General features: G+C 44.5%; 1 protein-coding gene across 3 annotated transcripts in view; it reads right to left on the reverse strand.

The window, feature by feature from the left end:
• LOC124161095 (protein tramtrack, alpha isoform-like) overlaps positions 1 to 19,271 on the reverse strand; it is a 137,724-nt gene extending 118,453 nt beyond the window's left edge. For 2 of the 3 annotated variants that reach the window (XM_046537291.1, XM_046537289.1), the window contains exon 1: positions 18,584 to 19,271. The gene's annotated coding sequence lies outside the window, so the exon portion shown is untranslated. The remainder of the gene's footprint in view (positions 1 to 18,583) is intronic. The other variant, XM_046537293.1, reaches the window with a different exon arrangement.
• Positions 19,272 to 22,243: the final 2,972 nt, after the last annotated feature.

Raw genomic sequence — 22,243 nt, forward strand, 5'->3', positions numbered from 1 at the left:
AGTAAAAAATGTACTACGAAAGGTCATATCGGCAGCGGTTACCTCATACTGTGACGGCGAGGACCGCGAGGACCCGGATTATAGCTGAGAGCCCGAGAAAGGGTTCGAAAAAGGTTCGCCCTTCCGTCCAGTATACCTGACCATTTCTTGGCCCCAGAAAACTACCACTAACCATTCCAGGTACTGAAAAATAACTTTTTCTACGGCATTGAGCAAGTTATTATATGATAGAGTGTGATGTTATTATATGATAGATTGAGATTATATTATATGACAGTGAATAGTAAGTGGTCAACTGAAGAAATAAATCCTTAGACAACGGGGTGACCCAGGGAAATGTATTGCCCCCTACTAATTTGATATTAGTCTGGGGCGAGCTCTACCCTCGCCTATCTGGCCCAAGCTTCGAGATGAATCACTGAGAGCGTTCGCCCAGTTTATCACCGAACTTAAGAATCAGAATGAATAAAATCATTCCCAAGCCACCACGACGAATACATGGCCATTGAAGTAATAACGAAATTATCATTGAATTTGGGAAGGTATATGTACCTTAGAATACCCACCGGCTTATTAATTTACTACTCCAAGTACTTCCGTTGTCACCAAGTTCACATCTATTCATCCAGGCAATCAAATACCAAAGAGTGACTACATTTGGCACAATCCTCTCTCCCCCACTAGCGATTGAAATCTCCATACCCAACAACTTCCCCGGGCTCTTCCAAAAAAAAAAAGGAAAGCTGAGACGAAAAAAGATGACGCGCAGTCGGCCCTCTTTTTGTTCGTGGAAGACGAAATGACTCCGCGTTTATCCAGCCGCTGGAAACTTTATCGGGACGCGGAGCGGAGTGTGAGGGCTGCCGTGTAGGAAAGGGTTGAGGGGGGAGTAAGTTGCGAAAATCGATCCCAAGAGAGAGACGTTGATGAGTCTATATACTACGACCCGCTACTTCCTGGCCGGTTTTAATGAGTGACCATGATTTCGGAGACCTTGACACAGCTTCCTCGACCACCACAGCGCCCCCCCCCCCCCTCCTTCTCCAGATTCCCTCCCCTCACTCACCCCTCTCCTCCGAGTCTTCCCATCCCACCATTTCGCGCCTCTATCCCGCGCCGCCCATACTCTGCCTCGTCGCATTCCAGAGGTATTTCGTAATTGCTTCCTCCTCCTTCCCACACCCTTCACAAACACATACTAGCACTGCCTCGCGCGTTTATACCTGCTTACTTACGCTCGCTACATGGGTGATCGACTTTCCATTGTCCATCGGTCGGGGGGGGGGGGGGGGGGGAGGGGGGGTGGTTGTGGTGGCTTAGAGTACTGGCTCCCCACCTTGTCCGTCCGGGTTCAAATCCTGGAGGTGGCAGAGATTTTTTTAAAGACCACCCGATCCCTGCTCGAGTCAGTGGCGGAGGGCACTCCGGCCGTCGGATGGGACGTTAATCCGTCGTCCCCTTGGCGCCTTTCGTTAAGAGGAGGCTATTGCTGACGCCGGGTTTCTCTCTAACTGCGGCTGTCACCAAGACTGCCAGCGGTCTCTGCTTTGGTGCTTTGTAGAGGGCACTTCAAGTGCAGAACTCCGTCCGTAGGGTGGGACGTTAAATCGTGGTCCATTTGGCGTCTTTCTTTTAGAGTAAGTTCCCATCCAGATGGTTCCAATCCCAACGTTGGCAGAGATTTTTCATAAAGTGCCCGATCACTACTTGAATGCTTTGTGGAGGACACTTCAGGGGCAGCACTTAGTCGGTCGGATAGGACGTTAAACCGTGGTCCCGTTGGCGCCTTCCGTTAATAGAAGGCTTATGCCGTCGCCGGGTTTCTCTCCTCCCTCCTTACTTACCCTTCCCTCATGTCGCAAATGATCTCAGCTATCGGTCGCCATCCATCATTGAACGATTTCAATCAATATAATTCGACTGACAAGCGGGAACCATCATTAGTCAAAAATCAAGTAGTGAACGCAAAAGTTCGACACTGTGGTACTCCCAAGGTTTCCGTTGAACGGTCTATCAAACAGGTCAGCGTTTATTCGCGGGATCATGGCGATGGCTCTTCCACCTTAGCGGAGGGGGGTAATTAATGCCACCAAATATCAAGGCATGGGTCATAAAGCAAATGAATCTCGCTGTATAAGGAAACCACCAAAGTAGGGGGACCTTTCGTTGAGAGTGTGAAAACGCCGACGCCTGGATTACCCTGAAGAAGCCTTATTGCGAATTAAATTGGGGAGTCAATGAAAGGAGGGGAGATTATCGGAGTACCTCTAAAATACTTCATGCGAATCTATCTTAATCTGTGTAATACTAAAATAATAATATAAAATTCATACAGTGTCCTCCTTTTAAATTACCAAACAGCGAACTTGGCTCCTTGGATACATAATGAGTGCACTGTACACATTACTGCCAACAGGCTCTTAGCTCGCGCAGACAACGCAATTTGGTGCCACGAACCGTTGGCCTCGCTGGCGTCGTCAGGGGACGTCAACAGACGGCGACGCGCACCGTGGCGTGAGAATTGGGCTAACGGCCGAATCGCAAGCGGCGACAAGATATTTATTTCCGTGCCGGCAGTGCACCGTTTTCCACGCGCGAGGGCTTGGCTCCCTTTGGGAGAGAGTGCAGCTCATTTCCCCGGCAGCGGCCATTAAGGGCGCAAACCACCGCGCCACCCTCGTTTCTCTCTTACGGCTTTCCCACGCGGCGGCGCCCGAGAGTGCCCGACGCATTCCTCCGCTCCCTTACACCGCCTCACCCGTTTCTAAAGCGCCCGCCGATCCCACGTGCATCTGCACTGCTACCGAACGATGTATACCTTTTAAGAACATCAGCGCACGAAATTTTTTTACGAAGTCAAAAATGTGTTGGGTTACGTTAACAAATAAGGCGAAACATGTATGACATATTGTGCAAGTGAAAAACAAATGGGCGATATCGTAACCACATATACGTAGAGGGACTGGCGAGAGATGCCAAAGGTATTTTAATCAAACATAGGATCTTTGATAAAAAATTTCTGCTGCCTATGTTTCGTTCACATTTTTTTTGGTGAACCAACGTGCTGTTTTAAAATTTTACCCTTTTTATTTTTATTTATGGCTGAATAATTAACCCTGATTTTAAATTCAAGAATAAAGTTGCGGATTAATTATTTATTTAAACAATTAACTACTTCAAAGCCGATATTTCGGCTCGAGGCACTTTTCGGCTGAGAAGCAAAAGCCGATATATCGGCCGCGGGACTAAGAGGATTAAAAAGCGCGCGCAAAATCAGATCACATCGCGTGCCGAAACCAGCGTTAAGTCAAACCCAAAAGGTGAGCAAATACGCATGCCGACGGCTGCGTGACGTCAGGCGTGACATCAGCCGGATTCCAACGGGTGGCTTGGATTTATCATTGTAAAATGTGAACGACTGTGCTGAGATCGAGTGTTTTCTTGCATTGCATACATTGGAGACAAGTGCATTACATAAGTCATTTGTACCACGATTGAACCCATCGTAAAGGGGGTCTACTGTTGTTGATAGTTTGAGGCGTTATTTTATGGAATTTATTCATATTGAATGAAAATTAAACTATATTTTTCCGTGCAGGTATTTAAGATGAACAACGTACTCCTCACCTGAGGATGACGCAGTGCGTTGAAACCATGGGGTCTACTGTGTTTAGGAAATTTTACGATCTTTTTTCAGCTGACTCGGCGCTAAGGCCGTTGGCGACACATCGGTCATTACGTCGTATGGGAGGATCAAGAAATATCCCGACAGTTTGACGGCTGATGGTAACTATGGCGACGCGACACGTTGGCTCAAGCCTATTTTGTCGTCTGTCTACAGGTTTGAGGGTGCGACATCTATTGTTGCCACACGGCGTCTATTGTTACGTCACGCAGTTCGCTGTTACATCACGGGAGGAAACAGAATGGAGAGTCCAAGCCTAGGAAAGCCACAAAACCAAAGCCCTAGAAAGTATTCGAGCCACAGAAATCTTCGAGCAGCCAGGTGGATGAATGAATGAATGACCAGACAGGCCTTTATCGGTAAATCCAATATAGAATATACATTTGCACAGTAAAATATACAATCACTGAAGAATTTTATTTTTGAGCAGATGAAATTTCGTCGTCAAATTCTATTTTTTATTTTGGAACTAGCTGTGGTATAAAGGGTGTAAAGAATTCAGATGTACATAGTTATGGGAAAATCAACTATTAGTAGATAGCTTTCACATGTCGGATGCTATGGTGGATTGCTTAGAGCGGGCGGTGTGAGAATTTGGATTGGCTGTGAGGAGTATTACAAAAGTAGGAAGCTAGATGGGAAGTTAACAGGATAAAACATATCATTGCAGGTATTAATAAATACAACTGAATTAAAAATCCATGGATAAATATTAGAATAGTTGAGTTAATCTCTAAAATGTTATGGTGAGGATATGAAGAATATTTTTATGCCATTGTGCCATAGTAACACATCATAGTGACACAATTATGATACCATAATCTGTACGAAAATCCATATGGAGAAGGAAATATTGTTAGTGGCGTGCTGGAGGAAATGGATGCCTGAATGAAGCAAGTAAATGACGACAAAAATAATTCGAAAATGAAGCAATCGTCACAAATCCATCATAACAGAGAAGAATCGCAAAATAATCCACTTGTCCTCAGTTAGATGGTGAGCCAAGCGTCGCGTCACTACCGTAGCCATCTATGCGAGGAAAATCTCAAATCATACACGGCATCATATAAGTATAAGAGGATAGGAGCCAGCGTATTTCAACGAATATGGGAAGCTTAATGCCGGTCGAAAAACTATACCGAGGTGGAAAGGGGCTTGAGGGGTAGTCAATATGAATGGGCCGACGAACACGTTGTGGTCCGATTCAACAGCGAGAGAAGGAGGGAACAAAAGAAGTCCCGCGCGCGCGAAAGAAGAGCTTTCGAATGCCAGAGCGCGTCACAACTGCCTGCGGCGTTAAAACCGAAGAGAGGAGGAGAAAGATGTAACGCTATTTGGCAGGCGGCAACTGAGAAATTCACGGAAAGATATACGCGTCAGTGGATGACCCGTCGCGGAGTCAAGATATGCTGGAGACGGTGAAAGGGGAATATTCGGCGAACGGTGAATTAGTACCAAACGCAATGGGGTAGCAAGCGGGGTGGTCTAGGGGTTCACACCATCCCATAAAAAAATGTATGAGAAATAAGGTTGTTAGAGTACCCCCTCCAAATTAAACACCTTCCACCCAGAAATTTCACCGAACTACTCCCACCCCCTGCATCGAAAATGTTTTCTGGCAACGGTCCTGATCAAATGGAGTTATTACTGAAAAATGGAAGCAAATCTTGAGAGAAACCTCGACTAAAAAGTTGAACTACTCTCATGTTAACCAAATAAAATACTTGTGAAAATATAAATTTAGGGAATGACCGTCCGAGAAATAATTTCAAGGTTTCCCTAAAGTAGCCCTCGCCAATTACAAATTTGGAAATTTTTCACTTATATTTAACGTAGACCCTTCTTCCGTCATGAATATTCTTACGTTATGTAGTTTATTATCATATTTTAATTCATTATCGTCGTATTATTCAAGAAAAACCCTAGGTGAAATTAACTACTTAAAAAAGATAATAAACGATTTAGCAGAAAATTTTGCATCATAGAAGGAGACAGCTAACACAGTTAATGTGTTAAATAACGAGAGATTGGCATTGCGCCGATAAGAAAAAGAAATATCAGCAAAGGAATAGTAACAAGCTGGGATGAACACTAATATATGTGCGTCATCTTCCATATCAACCTACCTTAAACGGTAGATTGCCATCAAATAACATTTAAAGAAAAAAGAAACCGGTTAACTGAGAACAACACGCTAATGGGACCCGATTCAGGGGTTATTTTGCGATGGTCGAGCGAATGTTTGGAAGACAACGGGAGGGGAGAGAAAAAGAAACAAGTTTCTTTGACTTCCTTTCCGGCCACATTTTTCCCTCCTTCCCGCCCCAAACTTCGTCATTCTTCCTCTTCTCCAAGTCCGGCCATTCTTTAGCCCTTTTTATGTCCCCCTTTCTAAAACAACCGACGCCAAAGAGAGACCTTCTGTTCCGGGGAAAAAATATCGTCATCAACGCACGGGTAAAAAAAACCAGCGGTAACACGTTTTGACTGAGAGTGTTGCGATTTTCCGGGATGGCACGAAAGAATCCACCGGGGGAAAACGAGGGGAGAAAGGGTTCAAAATTTTGGAATAAAGGCGAGGAACTCGGAAAAGCAGAGACTGCATAGTTTTAAAAGAATTAGTGCTTCGTGGAGGATGGAAGCCTTGTAAAGAGTACGATTAAAAAATACGCGGGGTACACACCATAGAGCATAACCGTAGGCTGGATTTTTTAATGGGAGTAAGGGGGGGGGGAGGGGTTTACCTGAGATTCCAGGGCCCTTCCGGCGTGTATAGAGAACACCCCGGAGCAAAGGGGGATTTGTTTCTTCCTTTCTATTAGCTAGATTCAAGGAAAACTTGAAATTCCAGGTAATGGCTCAGCCAAGTCGAGGGTGGCCGGCCTAAGTTGTTGTATAATGGCATATATTTCTCAAGTTCTTCCCTGTTGTGAATGAATCTTTGCCCGTTCATCTCAGTTTTAGCGACTTTCCTGGCATTTTAAGACAGCTCTCTAGTCGATCCAGTAAAAATAACTAGGTTTTTGGATTAACGGATTTTTTTCTCCATAATCTCTTTCCCACCCCAACGCGTACAAGACGTACGCGTTAATTCTCGGTGGTGTATTTGCCCACCCAAATCAGGGAAGTACATCACGGATGTAAGGCCAGAAGTGAAGAAGCGTTTTAGCGTTAAGAAGAAGTTTTTTTTAGCGTTCAAGCTGTCAATCGCACTCCGCTTATCAGCTATCGTAGAAATTTCAATCCATATACTGGTAATATCGTGCTTGCTAATTTTTTAGATTCATATTTATTTTAAACGTAAAAAATTCATGGGGCGTACTTGTTTAAAATAACGTGATATAGCGTTAAATATATACTGGCTTCCATCTCAAAGATATAATCTACACACACTACTGCTACAAACGGCATAACAACGAAGACCGCACGACTTCACGGAAAACTCCTCATATTCACAACAACGGGGTGCGCTGTATTACGTCTTTCGGGCCCACGTGTCCGGGTGCATACCACGCAGGTAAGACGGATGACCTCCGAGGATAAAAAAAAAAAAACGATTCAAGCCGCATGAGAGAGAGATTGGGTCGTGTTGGGCAGAGTCGATTTTTACTTCCCATAGCCCTGCACTTGAGGGATCCCTACGGATCCGCCTTCGAATAAAACAAAAGGGGCCCTTGAACCTTCTCCTTCTTCCTACACCCCCCTCCAACCCGACACCAAAAAAAAAGTCCATCCATCCGACCAACCCCGTGTGAAAGGACCATTCTTAGCCTCCCCTCCACACACTCCCGGCATGCACCGCGAGCGCAGCAACGCCACACATCACCACCCACTAGCCAAAGGCAACCCGACCACCACCATCACCACCTCCTCCGCGCCCTGGCCGTACACCGCCGGCTTCTTGCGTAACAGAGAGCTTGCAAGCTTTCACTATTGCGCAACCGGAGGGGGGTTGGGGAGGTGCGAGGGGGGGAGGGGACGTTGGGGGAGGGGAAGAGAAGCAAAAGGGTTGCCCGCCCGGTTGTGAGAGAGTGGGTGGGGGAGAGTTTATGAGGGGCCAGGAAGGAGGTGGGTGGATAGGAAGGGAAAAGAGATATATATGGGGGAATGAAAGGGGGAGAGATAGAGGCCAGGCCGGGGCTGTTGCTTCGGGGATGGAATTGTTGAGGGGGAGTTGGTTGGTGTGGGGGGCACGTCGTCCGCTCGGGGAAAGGGTTGAGCATCGGTGGTGGCCTGGTAACGTCGACGATTCCCCACGATTTTTTTTTGGTGCCGCGTCGAAGAATTTTACTCACCAGTGGTTTCCATCAATCATGAAATTTGTTGTTTTGAGTGATAGGATGAAAAATAAAATTTATCAGGATGTTACCTTCATTAAGTGAGCATATATATTATTACCATGAGCTAGTGGCATGGGCAGAGTTAACAGTTTTATTTTAGGGGGGCAGGAAGCAATCATGCCGGGGCTATGGAATACCTCCAGTGAAACGGAGGAGTCCCTGAGGCCATCGCCTGGAAAATTAGTTTAAATTAGCCTCTTAAAACAGGCTATAAAGTAAAAAAGTTCTATAAAGAATGAAAAACAACACAAAAATGTTTATAAATTATTTAAAATGCTGATTTTTTGTCATTGTAATTTAATGTACAGGTTTCATACATTTTTCGGACCAATTACCATTTCTGTTTTATTAATGAGCAATTAGCAATTTCTTCGAATAAAGCCATTAATCAAACAGCATATACTATTACGAGGTTAAACACCAGATTAGCCCAGTAGGGTTCTCATTCCCGATATCGCTTAACCAGTTGCTTTGCCTTTCATGAAACCGAAGAAATATTTTAAATATGGATAAAAATGTGAGGGATAGTTCAGCATTTAAGACGAATATTAACATTTGCACATTTATACAGGCAGATTAAGGTGGGATAACATCGAATTATTTGATTATCCATCCTGGATGTCTCCTCACCACAATGCATTTATTTCTCTAACTCAGGATAAGGTCCATTACTCTTCATTCCATCCATGAACCCTGAGCCCTTCCTCCTCTACCCCGCTTACCCAGCATCCTTTCCTTCATCAAAGTTTTCAGCATCCCCTCCACTACTGAATCAGAACGTCATCAGGGTAGCAGCCGCGCAGTATATTCAACCTTTTACAAACCTTACATAAACCACTTTTAATTCCCATTTAAATTTATTATGCCGACAGACTGTACTCAACAATTTAGCACGTTGGTTACCTCCGTTCATTATTCGTTTTAAATCATACGTGGGAGAAACATCTTGAGAGAACAATTTCCTTTTGCGTCGAGATTAAAATACATTAAAATTATTACCCTGAAACCGGCTTTTCTTCTTAAAGAACTGATACCATTCAATTCGTTACTGATACTTTCCATTTCAGATTTTAAATCTGATTGATATAAATGTCGGCGTTAGGAATATGATTAATACTCGCGCAGCGGCTTCCTCAAATCGTAATCTGTTGATGCTTCAGCGAGCAATAGAACTGGTTCAGGGTTTTCACTTTTCAGGCGAACATTACGATCAATTCGTTATACCGAAAAATCTCTGCCAAAGCATTCTTTCTTTTCCCTTTTTCCACGTCAGACCCTATAACATAAAAGGTTACCTATTCGATTCCAAGTATTTAAGACGGTTTATCTTTCGATTTTTAATTTTTTCGAAGTTAAACTTACGACTATTAATTAAGAGGACGCATCACTCAAGCTCGACCGGTTCTTGAGTCACGTATAACTTTCTTACACGATCAACTTGAAAATTGCGGCATAGGCCAAGTAAATCCGTGTGTGCATTTGCTATAAATTTGAAAAGTTTTACTCACACATTTTCTTAGATGTAAAATTTTTATATTAGAGTTGCGAGCATATTATGACAAAGGTCACACCGCAAACGCTGACAATTTCCAAATGATGGTGCAAATTTTAAAACATGTAATACGTCTCTTAAAGGTCGATATAAGAGCAGTTGAGCGGGAGTGAGGCTCCTCTGCAATGAATCCCATGTCACGGATCCTTAGCGGGGAGAAAATTGCTCATCCTTGCTGATGACACTTCCATGTTCGGCTGTGAGTCACGTCATGTTCGGTGTAAGTAGATGTTTCGCAGCTCTTTCCTAATTGAGGGGGAATACGGGGAGAAGTTTCGATGAAGAACATCGTGGTGACGATAATTCCGTTTTCCGTCGTATGATATCGATAAATTACTGTCAGGTTTGCAGCCAGGTGAGGATATTCTTTGTGCCGACGTATCACACAGCCCTAAACACGATGGACGACTTGACCGCCGAAACGTTGACGACAATGGATCCTGTTCCGGTGGAAAACCCGACGGCAATTCAAGAAAATGACTGTGGCAGGACATTGCAGTGAAAGCCAAGGATAACACAAGAAGTCCCACGATATCAGTCCCCTTTCAAAAAAAAAAAGATGTTAAGAGTACTGTTGCTCAGCAATCAATCAATCCTATGCTGTCAAGCGCGTATAGTTATGTACAAGATAAGGTTACCTGCGCGGGTACATGTGTAAACACATTCAGCATCAAAATAGCGCCATGTGAACACAAAAAATAACGCAACTGCGCGAATGAATGTCCAGCATATGATGTCCAAGACCAGGGTACTCCACTGACATGCTCTCCTAAAAGCACACGATACGGGCTGTAATGACCTCTGCAAGTTAATACCTCAGACAGAATTTGTGGGGAGGAATCTATTGAATGGCGTAAATGTGAGGTAGAATATGTGCCAATGGAATGAGTATGTCGAAGATGGTAGATGTCAGTTGCACGTGGAAGGGGGCGGAAGAAAATAGGATTATCATTGAGGGTAGGGGGGGGACATATGTGGGAACATTACCAGAAATATACTGTAGGTAGGTTGGAAAGGGCGTTAATTCTGTGGGGATGCATTTAAGGCCGTATCTCCCCCCAAATATTATGGGGAGGTGCGACCTTACCAGACATTGAACTAAAGAAAGGAATTCAAATAAGAGGAAAGGCTAGCAGGGGTAAAAAAATAAAAAGAAACGTTACGTTTATAGACAAAGCTTTCAACATCTGCGCACATTATGTTTCTTCCAAGGTTATAGACGCTCATATTTTGCTCTCAAAATGGTGTTAACTTTGTACCTGCGATACTCGCAAAAACACCCTCAATTACAAGAGCATCTGAGTGGGATCGAGTCGGTGTAGTGGCAGGAGAGACGGCCTCCAACCCTGACGGTTAGGGTTCAAATACCGCCAGTGGCAGTGATTTATCAGAGACTGCCCTATTCCTTCTTGAGTGCTTTTCCGAAGGCAATTCAAGTACAATAATCCGTCTGTCGGATGGGTCGTCCAGCTGTGATCTCCCAGGCACCTTTCGTTTAGAGCACGCTAATGCCGACGACGAGTTTCTCTACGCGCTTCCCTCCACACCCTTCCTTCATATCGCAAAAAAAATTATCAGTCGTAATGTCTGGTTTTTCCCGGCGAACAACGGCAGTGAAGATGTCGCGAGTCTCACACCGGGTAAGGATATTCCTCCTCTACATTTCCTTCCGACGTTTCGATGTGCAATTTGCCCATCGTCCTCAGGGATTCAGGAATCTAATCACTCACCTTTGATTACTGAATCCCTGAGGACGATGGGTGAGTTGCACATCGGAAACGTCGGAAGGAGATACGGAGGACCTCACCCGATGTGAGACCCGAAAAATGTTCACAGACCATATCCGTCGGTCGCCTCCTCCAAATACCGTACCAGAAACATTTTGATCCCGGGGACGCAGTTTTTGACGCGGATTTTCCACTGGGCTTGTGGAGAGATCGGTAGGGGTTCTGCTAGCGGAGAGAGGGGGATATAGTTGGAGTGAGGGAAAGAGGCCCTTGCTAGCAGGAAAGGGTGGGCAGCCAGAGGACGGGTTGCCTTGCTTGGGGGTGGGATCTGCTGGGTCGGTTGGCGGTGGCAGCCTACGTTGGCCGGGGAAGGGGGGATGATGTACCGCCGGGAGGGGGGGGGGGGTGGTAGGGGTGTTCGGCGTGCTGAATGGGATCTGGGAAAGGCTCTCGGGTTGCCCGCCGTCGTAGCAAAAGAGCGGGGAGAGGCGCCTTAGCGCTCGCGAAAGCGAAGGGGTGGCGAGTTAAACCGCAGAGGACGCAATTCCAGAGTCGCTTGCCGCTGACGACGACTGAAGTCAGAGAAAGGGGTAGGGTGGTGGGGGTGAGGTGGGAGGGGAGGGAGGGGGGAAGGAGTAGGAGGGGGCGGGTAGGGGAAGGGGTGAGAAGAAGACGGAGCGGAAATTCCTGCGCGTCCGAAGGAGGGAGGCAGGCCCACGCGCCCATCGCGACTCGCACAAAAGGATTTGACTCCGAGGAAGGGAGAGAGGAGGGGGAGGATGATTCCGGGTGGGGTGAAAAATATGTCTGAATACACTTGCGGAAGGATTTCAGGTGTGTGGCAGAGGGTGTTACGCCTCAAGCTGCAAAAAACAGCATTGGAAAGCATATATTTTATTAGCGAATCTGTTTTGGGTAATCAAATTTTATTTCATAAACTCTACCTTTCTGTTTCTTTTCACTTCTCTTGAAAAAGGTGTAGAAAAGCTCTAACTAATTTAAGCGTTGATGTATTTATCAACTCTGATTAGACCCAAAGAAATCATAGTGCTTTCCAATATATCGCCTAAATTGGAAGTAAAAATATGACAAGGGGCGTAAACCGTGGCAGAATCTCAATATCGTGTCTAGACGAAGAAATATGCGCACCCTCATTTATTAAGCAATATTTTAGAACGTAGTGTCGGAAGAGGCATAAAACGATTCTTTCCACGATAAGTAGAAGATAACTTCGCATTGTGTATCCTTTTTACTTCAACGTGTGGTGAACCCTGCTTCAAAAATATTGGCTTCCCCGATTAAAATTCATGCACGCAAGGGCACGAGACTGGAAGCGGGGAAGAGCGCGCAAGAAGTGCAAGTGTCGAGACGAATGGGGGAAACAAGCCAGCGCCACGATTGTCTCGACTCAACACGTGGCTCCCTGAATACGGGGGAGTCACCTCCTACCCCCGACAGTCGCCCGTACCCTCCGCACCAGAATGGAAACGCACCCGCATTCCTCCCCAAGATATGCATCACGGGCTACGAAGAACCCAAGCGCGGAGTCAAGGCTAGAAAACTTCAGCCCCCCCGAATTTTTCCCCTTTCTGCAGAGGGAACCACTAGCTAGGGACACTGAATTGGGGTACATCTGACCTTCCGTTTTTCGATTCAGTTACTTTCCATTAAGGCCGTTTTACACGGGGCACGTTCTTGCACAACCTGACGTGTGTATGAAGGCGCAGTCAAAATTGCGTCGTGTAAAGTGGTGAATTGCTAGATCACTTGCGAGAATGCGTGGACGTTAGATGGCGAAATAGCCCCTTTTCTAATTTTGTTCATGCATTCGCGCAATTCCACGCCATTTTAGAAATTAATGCAGTTCTAGCCTGAGCAATTCCGTGCCCCGTTTAAAACGGCGTTAATGTTTGCCAATACACAGCGTGGCATTTAAATTTCATCATTATAAAAGCAAAATATAGAGCGGATATAAAGAGAGAAATCCATGATTTGAGAGGAGATCGCCAGCGTACCTCTTAAATACTACATGCAAACCTACCGTAATCGGTAGTATACGTTAATTACAATGAAAGTAAAGAAATGCTTGGTTATGCGTGCATTTTAACGCATACTATGAGTGCGTGCAACCAGTTTACTAGCCAAGCACCCCCGAAACATATTTCTGGCTGCGTGACTAGTATGCAGCAGAAGAGAAGAAGACAAGACCAACATTAAAATGGGGAGGCAAAAACTGATAGAGGTGGATGAATTCTGTTATTTGGGAAGCAAGATAACCAGTGACGGGAGAAGCATGAAAGAAATTATCAGCAGAATAGCCCAGGCGAAGAGAGCATTCCACCAAAAGAGAGACCTGCTTACAGCGGGAAACTTAAATATGGAAGTAAAGAAACAATTTTTAAGAACCTTCATCTGGAGTATGCTCCTATACGGAAGTGAGGCATGGACTATGACCGCAGCGGAGAAAGCAAGGATAGAGGCCTTCGAAATGTGGTGCTACAGAAGAATGATGAAAATCAAATGGATCGACAGAGTTAGTAACGAGGAAGTCCTAAGAAGGGTAGGAGAGAAGAGAAGCCTCGTGAAAACCTTAATAAGAAGACGGAACAACCTTATAGGGCACATCTTGAGACATGATGGCCTGGTGAAGACAATCGTCGAAGGACAAGTGGAAGGCAAGAATGGAAAGGGAAGACCCCGAACAAAATATATGGAACAAGTAAAGAGAGATGTGAAAGAGAAGAAATACGTAGGTGTGAAAAGACTGATAGGAGAACTGAGTGGAGAGCTGCGTCAAACCAAACCTAGGATTGTTGACCAGTGATGATGATGATGATGTGACTAAAATAACCAATTGGTCCTGAGACATCAGAAAAAAGTAAACCCTTTTCTAATATACCTACTAACGCATTTGCTGTTGCAATCCTATGGTTGGTTTTGAACGAAGATGAGGGTAGACCCCACGTTAGATTAAGTCACGTGCGTGAAAATGTCCCACATTTAGGAAAAGGTTGGGGATACTTCCATACTATCAGCCATTCAATATTGCAATATTCATATTTAAAGCGTGCACAAAGGTTTTAACCCGATTAGAAATTTGCGATCAGAAGCCCAACATTTTATTACTAGGCCAGCATGCTCCCTATTTGTTATGTTTTTATACCACTTATTGGAATAAGATCCCTGGTTATTTTACAATTTTTATTGCACCAAGACTAGAGTAAACGCGCTTCTACATGAAAGCTCCTATCCACCGCGCTCATAAGACCCCTGAAACCTTTTTTACTTGAAATGAACCCAATTTATGCGATACGCATGCCTGTCGATGGCATTTTGGGAAACCGGCAACTCCAACCCTTAACTTCCCCCACCCACCCTTATCCATAAATTCACGACCAGCACAACTGCGGGGCCATAATTTCACTCTCCCGATAGGGTACACGTTCGGACACGTCACTTCCCATGATTCAATTTCTCGGTTGGAGGGCGGGTCTTGGAAGCTCACTATCCCTGAGCATCAGCGCCCGCATCCCTTCATTTGTTCGTGCTTACTCTGATAAGCGCCAGATAAGGAGAAGTAGACGGGTTACGGGGGGGAGAAGAAAAATGATAAAGACACTCGAGAACTGAACACACATTCTGTGTTCGCGTGCTCACTCCTTTATACGGACACGTAAGCTCCGACTGCGTCCAACCCCATACGCGGGAATCATCCGACCCGTTCCATTTTTTCCCCGCCCCTTATGGCCACCCGACACTTGCTTGGTTTACACGCTGTAGTTACTGTTATAGCAGTGTTTTAAAATCAATATCTCGATAATTGTATCAACACACCGTCCCCAACAGTGGCAATACGATTCATGAAGAAAGATGTGGAAAATAAAGAATTAACGATGTCGAAAGTGAAATCTTTTCATCACCTCTCATTTGTGGAAAAATTAAGTTAACTTTTGGTTTAAAATCAATCCCTCATTTGTAAAAAAATAAATAAAAAAATCAAGATGTAATTAAGTTCCTTCCTTGCCTGCTTGGTTAAATCAACTTTTGCCGCTAAGGGATATGCCCATAAAGGTGTACTACAATTGCGTACAAATTGGATCCACTTCAACTCCACTTAAGGTTGGTTTACACGTCGAAATTGACTGCCAAGGAGGCTGACTATTCGAATTCCTGTGCAGTCAACTTAGGTACGACTCGTACGTGTTGAAAGCGATTGCGAAGAGAGAACGAATCGACCTATCAGAAAAGTTGAAGTAATTCAACTTTGAACGCAGTGGAAGTCAAAGGCTATGGATACGTCACAGACGCTATTGTTGATTAAACAACGAAAGCCGAAAATGACACATACTTTATTCGACCTTTTCTTTCGACCTTTCTTAATGACGACCATGGGATTAAGCCAAAAATTGATTCAATTTTCTACAAAGAAAAGTAGAAAAATTTATTTCTCTTTCGCAAAAGGCACTTCTTTTGTTTATCCACCTATGCCACCATGAAGTGCACTCTCGGGACGTGTCTGCGTAGGTAATAGTACCTATATGTCCTTCTTGAGCCAATGCGATCACCTTCGAAGGGTAAACCATGCTTTGCAGTCTCCAGGGACCCCCTGGAGCCGAACATAGCGCGATAACCGTGTGGAAATGTGGGTTCCCCGCCGACAAAACCCAATCCGACGGTAACCGCGCGTGCAACACCAGTTGAATCGACTCATACGAGCAAAGGGGGGAGCAGGTGCGTTTTAAAGGCCCGCCTATGGCTTTGAAACTTCCCCTACCGCTTCGGCTTGCAGCGCAGAGGCAGAGAGAGGGGGTGAGACCTTGGAAAGCGAAGTGAGGGAAGACGATAATGAGTGTGTAGTACCTAGCCGCACCTTCGCCTCGCTGCCAAAGGGGAACCCCTCCCCTTTCTCAAAGGGAAGAAAGGGGCGTAGACAGACGGGGGCAGGGGGGACGGAGGAGGGGGGGGTGAGAAAAGTCAACCCCGTACCTCTTCTCTCGCAACAAGAGGGAAATTGTAAGGCAGCAAGCAACCCGCGGTTGGACAGATGGAAAGGTAAACGTGGAGGATTGGGAGAATAACAAGATTGGTCGCGCGAAGTGCTGCCCTACTGGGTAAAGCGCGGGGTAACTGACCGAGGGGTCCCAGGTTCAAAGCCGGGGGAAGCCTTTTGGAACCGAATTACACGATAAGTTAAGCAGAAAAGTTTTGTGGTCACAACGTCGCAACTTGCGAGCATTACTTTTGTCTTTTTATTTTGCATTGCGACATTTTCAATAGAATGTCATAAAATATTATGGGTTTAGACGACAAAATTACATCTTTTTCACGTCCGAAAGTTTCTGGGTCAAGTGGAATCAGTGGCTGGGATTTCTCCGTTCTAAAATCCTAAAAATTCGATTGCTATTTATCAGATCGACTTGTGCACAAACATAGCCATTTTGCAATGCGTAAATAACCTAATCAATCCCTGCTGTTGAGAGTAACAAGAGCCAATCACTTGCGTGAATAAAAGCAGTACCGGTTTTCCTCGATCGAATTCATAATTGCTAAGTACTTCGGTCCAAGCGAAACACGTAGCGTCTAGATTGCGAGAGCAAAAGGAGTCCGAAGAACTGATTTCGAAATGTCTGAACTGAATCATACGAATAAAATGTTCGCGATAAGGTATCTACTCGCCAGAAAATCGTGCAAAATCGATGATGAACCACGTAAATAGTTTAGTTATACTAACTAGTTCGTATGTGATATTGATGCGCAAACAGATTAGTCCGAGTTGAGCTCTACTTCAACCAATTCGAACTAATGCGTGTATGAACACTAACTAGTGGGTATCGATAGTAAATTTTTATGAACCGTTGACCGTCCCAAAAACTAATTAGCCAAACAAAGAGACACCATTCAATGACTATAAAGCGTCAAAGTTTCAGCAGGTACACATTAACAGGATAGTCAACGAGCAGGCCTGGGAAATGGGCGTGTCCTCAGCTATTCCCACGTGGGTAAGTCATCTCCCGTGGTTAGCGCAGCGGACGGAGGACGTAGCGAAACATTTACCGTGAATCGAAGAAAATGTTTAAAAGTTCAGGGTTGGAGATGTATTTGAGAACGGGGATAAAAATTGGTTGCGTTTGCAACGGTCAAAGTTTCGTTAAACTTTACATCCAGGGTCCTCATAAAGGGAAATGCAACAGGTGTAATACGATTGCCAACCGTTCAAAATGAGTCGATGAAAAATTCTAAAACACTATTTCACTAGAATCACAACCAAAAAGAGAACTGGATTGACAAATATAATGACAAGTGTTTCAGCAAGAAGATTGAAGAAATTATTCGTAAATTCTCCGAGTGAATCGATGGAAATTAATACTCGCAATTACTTTCTGCACGCTCCTTCGAAAGATCCGTGAATATTTGACTATGCAGTGTACCTTAAGGAAGGGTTGGAAACTTGGCCACACAGAACACGCAGACAACGTTTTCGAGTCGCAGAATATGTTTTGTGCGGGAAAATTTCTCGTGGCTACACGGACGCGGAAGTACATGAAAAATTGTTCACAAGTGTGGCAAAAAATTAAGATGTTTTGGAAACTTTAGTGAAAACAAAATGCATTGAAGTAGACGGGAACTCGAAAAAGATGAGGGCATGGGAGAACTAACATAAATATTTTTACATGAGTTGTTCAGCGGATGTACGAACACAAATATATTCTTTGTCAACGGAAGTATACGAAGGTTGTCAGTTGTCATACAACGGAAGTTGACGGAATATCAAAATCAACGCTTCAGTTATATACTGTCTTTTGACTTACCTATATGCGTAAATTTCACTATTGGTGTATTGTAGCAGGAAATAAACTGAATAGGTTAGGTTGAATACGTCACTTCTACCGAAGACGTTAAGTAAACATCGAAAGAAACATTGGAATATTAAACTTCCACCTGACACTCGGAAGCGTAAAAAAATCACAACACGCTATCACACGAGGGATTGAGCTAAATAAAGGCTGTAAAGTTACATGAAGGAGTTGAATCGCAGAACTTGGAAATAAGACGTAATATAGGACACATTTTTCCCCAATTTGAGGCAGGGATATGGGCTAATTGTGGATGAAAAGGGAAGGAATGGTTATCACGAGGGTAAGACGAGAGTCTCACGGCTTGAAAAGAACTCGAGGGAGAGGAGTGCGTAGGGTTTTCACGCGTAGCGTGTTTTTTTTTGTTTCCGAAGGCAAGGGCGGATGAGAAGGAGTAGGGCGGAGAGGGGAGAGAGTTCACTAACCTCTTTTAAACCCGCATCCCAGAAGCATCAACAGCAACACCTATAAGGCCGCCACGCGCTGTCCGCGGGAAGAATTCGACTTCCACTCTCTTCACGAACGGTCCTCGCTTCGGCGTCACCCACCAGACGGATCTTGCGAACCTCGCGCAGCACCAACAACCAACAAGGTCCAACACCAACAAGAGAGAACAACGTCCTTGAAGAGTGCCGGGTTTCACGGAAGAAAAAAACCACCTTTTTTTCTCGAGTCAAAAGAACACAAACTTTTCCAGTCACTGTGTCGGTAGTGTTCTCCCGTCGTTCCTCACAAAAGGCACTTAACTACGATGCACCACAGCGGTTGTACAAGTCTCGCGGTTGCTTGGTCTTGCACCCCGGGTACAGTCCCGGCACGATATGTCCCTTCTCTCCGTAGTCGGACACACACACTGTTTAAAAGACCCCGGAAAAGAGGTTAACAATGCGCGTGGAGAAGAATGAATTGTGGCGAGAGAAAAAAGCCGAAAAAAAAGTTAAGGAGGGGAGTGAATTCCTCAAGGAGCCAGGATGCCCTTTTTCCCAAACTCCCACCCTGACTTCTTTCTCTCCCTACGTTTCGCCCTCACTCCTCCTGTCTTCTTCAACTCTCTCCCTCTCTCTTCCCTCAACAGTCGAGTCCGGTCGCCGAGCAGAAAATGGCCTCCTTTCACACACTCCCCCAGGTTCTCTCCTTCCTGCTCCCCTCCTCCTGCCCCCAACGCCACTCCCCCTTCCTCAGGATGAATCCTCAACCCCCTCCACACAACCCCTTTGGCTCTCTCTACCACCCCTCCAAGCCACCCCCCTACCAACCCCCTACCGTCCCTCCCCCTTCACACAACACCGGAACCCCTACCCCAACGGATACCGACAAACATTCACCACCACAGCAATCGCAGCTACCACCACCGTCAATAAAACATTTCTAAATTTATGTTATAATTATTATTATGCAGGGACGGATGTTTTCACGTGAATGCACGTGCTGGATGCGCAAGCTTTTGCGATGAATCACTTGTTTTTATAGTCTGGCGTCGAGGAGTTTTAGCAGGAATATTACAATAGAGGATCCTCAATCGACCTCTTAAATATGCTTAAATGTGCGGTGCATTAAATGTGTTTACTGAAGCCTCAACTCGCGTCGCTGACGAATAAATTGATCCAATTTTAACAGGGAAATAAGGTATAATTAGAGGATGTCAACCGAAATTTACATTCACGACGATATTATTTATCAAATTCATAACTCTTCAATACTACTCCTCACAATTACAAACACTGTAATGCAAAATATTGGAGAAAAAAGTGGATCGCATTGCACTCATCACCGCGCCGCGGACATTTTTGAAAAACGATGAAATCGCTATCGAAGTGGCAACATAAATCAGCCTTCTATGGGATGGAATTGGGCCTTCTCTATATAGTCCCCTTGGTTGTTATTATGCAGGCAAGGATATTTTCATAGATAAATGTAAATGTGCGAGATGTATACGCAAGCTTTTGCGATGAATCGCGTGTTTTTAAAGTCTGGCGTCGAGGAGTTTTAGTACCAATTTCTGCTTTCTCACGTTTCCAGCAACTAGAGCCTAAAATAGATAGAGTGAAGGGAGGTAGAAGAAAATGAAAACAACCACAAAAGTCGTTTATAGGAGTATTAATGATAAGAAATTAAATCTTCCTGAAATTAGTGTTTTTCACAGAAATCTCTCCTTATTATAGGTTCAGCCCTAACTGTTACATCCGGCGTGCTGAGGAAAATGAAGAATAATTTAAAGAACTGCAGATTGCGATCGTGTGTACACAAACATGAAGTATGAAAAACTAAGCCAACTCTACGAAGTATTCTTTCTCTCAATATTTTCCAAAACATAGACTGTCTGAGTTCACGAGTACGGGAGAAGGAAGTAAATTGAGCTTCGCAGCGCGTGTTTACGTACGCGACCGTTAACTACGGAGAAAGAATTCTGCTTGGGGTTACTTCGAGACAACTTAAATTTCAATTAAGGGGTAACTTGCTCCTCATCGCTAACTCAAGACAATGAATGAATATCACTAGCACGACGAAGGGAGAGAATTGAACGACAAAGTGGAATTATGCGCGTGAAAAACATCAACTACGCAGTAGGTATTTTAAAATCTTAAGTCGCCTAGTTATTCAATCAACTAGTTCAAGTGATCTAAGTCCTCGGAGCAGGATAGATGTGAGTGAATGAAAGTAAAAAGAACGTCACAGTCCGATTCACTCTTCTGGAGTCCTCACCGCTTCCAACTTACGGCGCTGACTCCTTTGGGGCCGTCCGCGAACGCTACAAGCCTTCTCTTTCTGCGTCGAGTTTTTTTCGCTCCTCTTGCTTAGCGGATTTCCTGAGCCACTGGCGTCTCGCCCTTCGCCGTGCAGTCGTATTGGTCGCCTGCGTTTCGCTGCTGCGGGTTCGCGAGGCGGGTGGGATGGGGGAAGGAGCGAAAGAGGGTGTGAGGAGGGTTTATGTTTGCGATCGCGACGAAGCAGGGTTTGCCCTCGCGGGAGAGGGACTCGGGCGAGAGTGGTAGCACGAACATTACGAAAAAGATACACAAATATCGGATTAATAATTATTGCAATGCTTAAAAGAATAAGATTTTGATTAATACGTTTTATATTTTATTGAATTCATACAATTATGGCAGTAATTTTAATGAATAACAATTCAATATTTTACTTAATATCACAAATTTATTCCATAAATATAGGAAATAACTCGAAATTTTCATTACTAGGGCCGGTTTAAGGGCCGGGAAACTCGTGCGATGTAGTAAGGATAATATACCGAATAACAGTACCCCCCGTTTAATTGGGGGTATTCCATACTAAACTCACCAGTGGGGGGCAATAACAACAGCAATTTGCCCGGGTAAGTATTTTGCCTTGAGCCGTCTCTACTCATAATAATCTAGTCGCTTGGAGGTCCTCCACGTTTCTTAGGATTTCTACCAAGATGGTCAGGGTGAAATTCGCAATGAAAAAATATTTTGGTTCAGCCGGGATTCAAACACGGATCTTCCAATTTTCTGTCTGTATGCAACCAATTACACCACCAATCATTTTCTTAAGGGATTTCACCGTACATCCAGTGTTTTTATTACAAAAGAGGAAATCCCAGCCGGCCATTGAATATGTTGTCCTCCACTGGGTAATGTAATGATTTTACAGTAGTCTACACTCGCGTCGCTGACAGACAGAGCGATCCGAATTCCACGATGAAATCAGCTGTAATTAATGACGCTAACAGAAAGTTATACTCGTGATGATGTGATCTTTCAAATTCACTACTCCTTAATAATAAGGTGGTGGTAATAAGGAAGCTAAGGTGGAAAAATTGTCAGGGATGCATTCAGTGCCGCCCCTGAGGCATTATGTTGCCAGGGTTAGCAATGAAGCTTTCAAAGAGTAAAACAATAGTAGTTTTGTTGAAAAGGTCTTTTTTCCAACATTTTCTTTGTCTAAATACACTGCTCTTTTTCAGATTACAAAAATAGGGGTACAATTATTTCTCATAATTTTTTATGACCCAGGGTGGTTTAATTGCCCATGTTGTCAATGCTGTTGCTCACGAATGCAAATACTTCATTACAAATATTGAGAATAAACGGATCGCTTCGCAC

Source organism: Ischnura elegans, chromosome 6, assembly GCF_921293095.1.
Source record: "Ischnura elegans chromosome 6, ioIscEleg1.1, whole genome shotgun sequence".
Lineage (NCBI taxonomy): Eukaryota > Metazoa > Arthropoda > Insecta > Odonata > Coenagrionidae > Ischnura > Ischnura elegans.